General features: G+C 32.5%; 1 long non-coding RNA gene across 1 annotated transcript; it reads left to right on the forward strand.

The window, feature by feature from the left end:
* Nucleotides 1–600: 600 nt before the first annotated feature.
* Nucleotides 601–3,988, forward strand: LOC132300565 (uncharacterized). Its single transcript, XR_009480507.1, has 2 exons — nt 601–1,340; nt 3,840–3,988. It is a non-coding gene; the product is annotated as an uncharacterized LOC132300565 (long non-coding RNA).
* The last annotated feature ends 1,819 nt before the right edge of the window (nt 3,989–5,807 follow it).

The following is a 5,807-nucleotide window of genomic DNA, read 5'->3' on the forward strand; positions in this document are numbered from 1 at the left end:
TTTGTTTTGTAAGTTTATAGTGAGGTTTTCAAAGGAAAATACTCAAAACTTGATGTGTACATAACACTAAACTAAGAATAGTATATATAGTACAATAAATTATTATATTATTTTCTTTAATTTTATCTTCTATACTGTACGCTTGTATACTCTCACTATGAAAAGTAGAAATTAGTTTAAAAAATACTCATGTGAGAATAGTGATTTATATTCATCTAATCTTTTTGTCCAGGAATATGTGTTATTTTAACGAAGTGGGTTATCTAAAGAAGGTTTTGCCTCCAATGTTGAAATTTGTAAAATTTAGACATTATAGAACTACATCCTTTGAAGTATGATAATATTCAAAACTACAAAAAAAGATGTCAATCAAGTTACTAAAATGTTTATTGGATCTCAGAGTGGGACAAAAATCATCTCCGGTGGAACAGTTATTCTGTTCCGGTCGGTTTGAAATCTATGGCCCTCACAGCGCCATGTCGAATAAGTGGTTTGAGTAAAAATTTGTTACCGCATACTGACACGCTATTGTTCCACGTATAATACTTTTATACAAAATACAATTTTATGATATTATATTATATAAGATACTCCCGCAAATTGACCTTTCCATTTTGCATTTACCTCCCAAATTTCAGAATTTGAGGTCGTCCAAACGAGACTTGTTTTATACCCTAACTCTAAATCCTAAATTCTCAAAATTTTCAAAACCTCTGGTTTAGAGTCGATTGATTGTGGGTATGTGTTTGAATCATTTGTTGATAACTTCATAACTTTAATTTTGCTTTTGATTGGTGGGAAGAATATTTCCACGGTTCTTAAATTGGATAGCTTTACAGCTCTGGTTTTGCTATTGAATGGTGGGAAGAAGATTTCCATGGTTTTGAAATATCAAAAGCTTCATCGACCTACCACACTTTGGCTACAAAATTTTTTCCCCTCCCAATATTAGAACCGGGCAGTAGCTTAGCACCCCAAATCCTAAATCTCATTTTTTTTCAATACAGTGTTGATTGGTGTGAAGAAGAGGAAATTTCCGAGCTAACGACAGAAAATCCGACGGATTTATTCCTAGGGTTTCTCTCACACCCTAATCTATCTCTCTACTCAACAATTATCCATTTCTCTCTTTGTTTTTCATCGCTTTCTCTCTTTTTGTCCTTCCAAGCAAACTCTGATCAGTTAAACCCTTTCTCCCCAAATGCAGAAGGTTTGATATATAGCTTCATTGGCGATTCGGTGTGGAATGGCCTGCTACTGAAAGGAAGGAAAAAAGCTAAACGCTTAAGGTTTAATTTCCACCGAAAATTGGTCTTCTGCCAATCACAAAAGAATTATAGGTCAGTCATATTTTGTTTCTATAAATCACCTTACTTTTCTGTTTCTCCATAAATCACATTTGGTTGACACATGTGCTTTAAAATGTTGAGATAGAATTATGATACGATTTGGAATGGGTTTCATTGTAAAGATTAGACAGTGATTTCTAAAGTAAGTTGGTGGAAAAATAAATGACTAGTCAGACCACCAACTGGAGTTGGTCACTTTAGGCATTAACTAAGATTGATGTCCATAGTGTTGTGGGACTTGTATTATAATTATATCAGTTGTTCCCAATCTGCTATTATTTGTCTAAAATCATATATTTGATTTTTTATTTTAATTTTCATATGGTTTAGTTCTTGAACTTTTTGAAGAGAGAATAAAATAAATATTGGCAATATTGTTGAGGTCTCAAAATAATCACTATGTTGCATGTGCAAATTATATTAGATGTTAATGGCTATTCGAGTCTAATCATGCCACTACTGAGTGTAACCATCATTGATAAGGACTCTTTTTTATCTTATTAATTTCATATTCTTAAAGAGATCTTTAATCAGGGTTAACTAATTTAAACAACAATCATTTGATTGAGTCTTGTGTCTTTTATTTCCTTAGCTATAGTAATTCCCAAGTTAGGAGCACTCCATAAAAATTTCCTCAAAACTTTATTTAATTTCTCCCCTTGTCTACTGAACTCATTTAGATATATTTTGTCAATTCATTTGGGCCTACCAATTAAATTGTCCAGGTTAATGAAGTTCAACTTGAATTTCAAGTAGAATAAAAGCATAAATTTTTGATTAATTACCCGCATTAAATGCGTACTTTAAATAGTAAAGTGTTTAAGCAATTTTTGGGTAGCTTGTATTCTACCTACTACAAGAATGATAACCATTAAGAAGGGTTCTTGTTTGAATCCAATTAATTTCAAGTTTGGCTTACCTTGATTAACTACTAAAGTTTTATTTAGTTCATTTTATTTGTTTTTTGTCTCCACCAATTCTCTTGTTGCTCACTATTGTCACTCAAATGATTTTAACAAGTGATATATGACTCATCAATGAGTGAAAATGGAAATGTAATTCTTCTCAATTAATTAATATGAATTGGATGAAGTGCTTCTATAAACTTGGTAGTAGGGAGTAATGGGAGTTAAATGCAGGTGAAAATGTTAAGGAATTTATTGTATCTGATTTTTTTTTATTATTATATTCTTTTGCCTATATACTCTGCATTCTATTAGCTATATTCATTTAGGAAGATCATTAGGAAGCTTCCTATTGCATATAAGAATTTTACTTAGAAGAGAAATCTGGAAATTTCTTATTTGTCCATGAACTTGGTAATGTAATTGTAGTGGAATATGGGATTAGATAGAAGTGGCAGGTCAATGAATTTTTTGAATCTGATTTTCTTAATGATACTTTTTCCCTAAAACTGTGTGTTTTACCTAATCTATTTATCTAGAAAGTTTGATCATCCACCTAAGAATTTGATGAACTTGATAAAGAAAAGAAGTTTCTTGATCCATTTATTTAAAGTAGAGCTAGTAAAATATCTATTCTAAGTGATTAATAGGGATATTTTCAATGCTACACCAATTACATATAGAGGAACAACTGCATTCCCTAAACTCGTTTTCATTTCCATGCTAGTAAGACTAAGATTTTATGTGTACGATTTCTTAGCATAATCTGGGGTAAAACCACGTGTCATGATTCTATGGGCATGTACATTGTAAATGTATCAAGTGATTGTTTAATTGACTCGATCAACATGAATTTCCTTAAAAATCTTTTCATTTCAGTAAAATATAACATGTATATGTAATGGAAAGTCCATTCAACTGGTCCATTTTATGGCTTTCAGGGTCATAGAACAGTTGCAATGCAAGTAGTTACAAACTTTGTCTCCAAACTGGCTACATTAGTAAGCTTGTAGCTTAGATTGTCACTAACACAACTATCCCATTAATAGAAATTGCGTGAATTTGGTAGGCCGCTAATTTGGGATTTAGAGGCTGAAATCTTTTTCTTGAATATTTTTATAGCTTAATCAATATATGTAATTCAGGTTGTATTCCCTCGATATATGTAATTTAACTTAGAAGTGAATAAGGCATATTTAGTTCATATTTATGTAACAATTGGTTTGGCCCAATTGAACCCAATACATAATGTCATACAAGCATCTCACAGCTTACTTATTTTGAGAATTTCTAGGAATTAATTTTGCAATCTGATGCATCTTTGTATATTCCTCATTTTGTTGCTTACTCCATATATCCCCCTTATGGATGTCATTTGTCATTTGTAATATTGAATATAAACCTTGAAAATAATGTATGGGTCAACTTTTTAGTTTCTAATTGATTCTTGCTAATGTAGCATTACTCTTCTTTTTTTTCTTTTTCTTTTTCTTATTTATTTTTTTTTTTTTTTGTTAACTCTACTGTAAATGCAATACGGGCAATGTGTCTTCTGATCCTTTATGTACATTCTTATTTTGTGCAGGTTAATTGGAGTACGGAAGCATCATGAATTCATGTTATGGAGTTGTTATGTTATTCTTTATTAGGAATTGTAATTATTCAAAATGGATAATCTCTATGACTTTTATTAAGGATGTTTATTAATGGAAGTAATGTGTGATTCATTCTGAATCTTTTACTTTGTCGGTTGTCATTCAATTATGTTTGCAAGGTAAAATCAAACAAAAGCATAGAACAATATATGAAATGAGATAAATCTGGATTTCTTTGGTTGAAAATGAAGGGATCTTTTTTCTCTCATTTGCTAATGCAGAAATGAATGCTACAGGTAAAGCTATATAGCACACCAAGACAATGCTTGATCTTAAGATAGCAACCTGTTTACTTGTTAGAACACCTCGAATATCTTAAGACACTGCAACCGTAATGGATAACATATATATACTATCCATTTATATATAACTTAAGCCATTCATATAATATCACATCCTTCGGAACATAAATTCTAGGCACAACTTATCTTAACCCTTGGGAAAATAATAGAAAAAGAGCTAGATTACTTACAAAAATAATAAAGCAAGATGCCAATGTAATGTATATCATCAATGTTATTATAATCATATAATTGAACTGTGATGCTCAAATCCCATGATTCGGTACATCAACCAAGAGACACATAACCCGACCTGATAACCCGGTTAACATAGTTCTAAAACTAAGGTTAAAATGGTAAAAGTATGGTTATCAAGGGTAAAATGGTTATAAAGTGAAAGAAGGAGCATTGACCAGGTCCATCTAACCAGTTAGATGGTTAATCTAACCGATCAGAAAATGAGAAGTCTGTCGAGATCCATCTAACTGATTAGATGACTTTATCTAACCGGTTAGATAGTCCATATAATTGATCAGTTGAGTGGGCAGCGAAAATAACCTTCTACCAGGCCCATGTAACCAGTTAGTTGTCCCTATCTAACCGATTAGATGGACCCCTGAAGCAAAATTAGCCTAAAACAAGTGTTTCATCCCTGTCTCGACGCATCCAAACCCGAAATATGAACCATGAATGAAAAGTACATGCACAGTACATCAAAGAAACATTATCCCAACATCAAAATGAGTCCAACAATGACATGTGATGATCAAGCAATAACTAAAGCATGTATCCATAACAAGATTAAAAGGATAGCTGTAATGAAACCCTCTATACATTGATTAAGGTTCATACATATATGAGTCCATACAAATGGATACAAGAGTGAAGCAGAGAAGTTTCTGCTCGAGCTTTCTGGCTTGTGCTCTAGCCTTTTGGGTAGTGCTCGAGCAAGAATTCCATACTTAGCCATTTTTCTTCAATTATTTTCAAAAGCATCTTTTTCATCAACATTTAGAATTTTTTTGGGATATTTCTTCATGGTGCTCGATCACCTTGCTTAGGTGCAAGGTGCTCGAGCTTTGGGGTCTCTGTTTGAGCCTTTTGATTTCTGCTCGAGCTTTTTGACTTCTACCAAAGATTTAACAACATGGAACTTCCAAAGCGTCATTTCATATTCCGAGGGAGTTTCTGCATGAAAGGAATCGTGTGGTAGCAGAAAGATTTTAACACTCTACCTATATAATTTTAAAACACTTCCAGTCGGTTTTACAAAAGGTGTGTGATTTAGGAAAAAAGATTATTGTCCCCCCAGATTTAACTCGAATTCCTAACCATATAAGAAAGTCAAGAAAGTTCTACCTTTTTTTTAGGAATTGCGTAGGGGCAATTGATGGAACTCATATCCATTCAAACGTATCTGTGGACTAGCAAATACCATTTCGTGGTAGGAATGGGAATATCACACAAAATGTAATGGTTGTTTGTTCATTTGATATGATGTTCACGTACGTTGTAGCAGGATTGGAGGGGTTTGCTAATTATTTTAAGATATTGAACGAGAGCATTAATAATGAGGATATGCAATTTCCACAGCCTCCAGAAGGTAAATGTCATACT

The sequence above is a fragment of the Cornus florida genome, unplaced genomic scaffold, assembly GCF_030987335.1.
Source record: "Cornus florida cultivar Cherokee Brave unplaced genomic scaffold, ASM3098733v1 CherokeeBrave_3.0.0_Hap2_Chr03, whole genome shotgun sequence".
In the NCBI taxonomy this organism is placed as follows: domain Eukaryota; kingdom Viridiplantae; phylum Streptophyta; class Magnoliopsida; order Cornales; family Cornaceae; genus Cornus; species Cornus florida.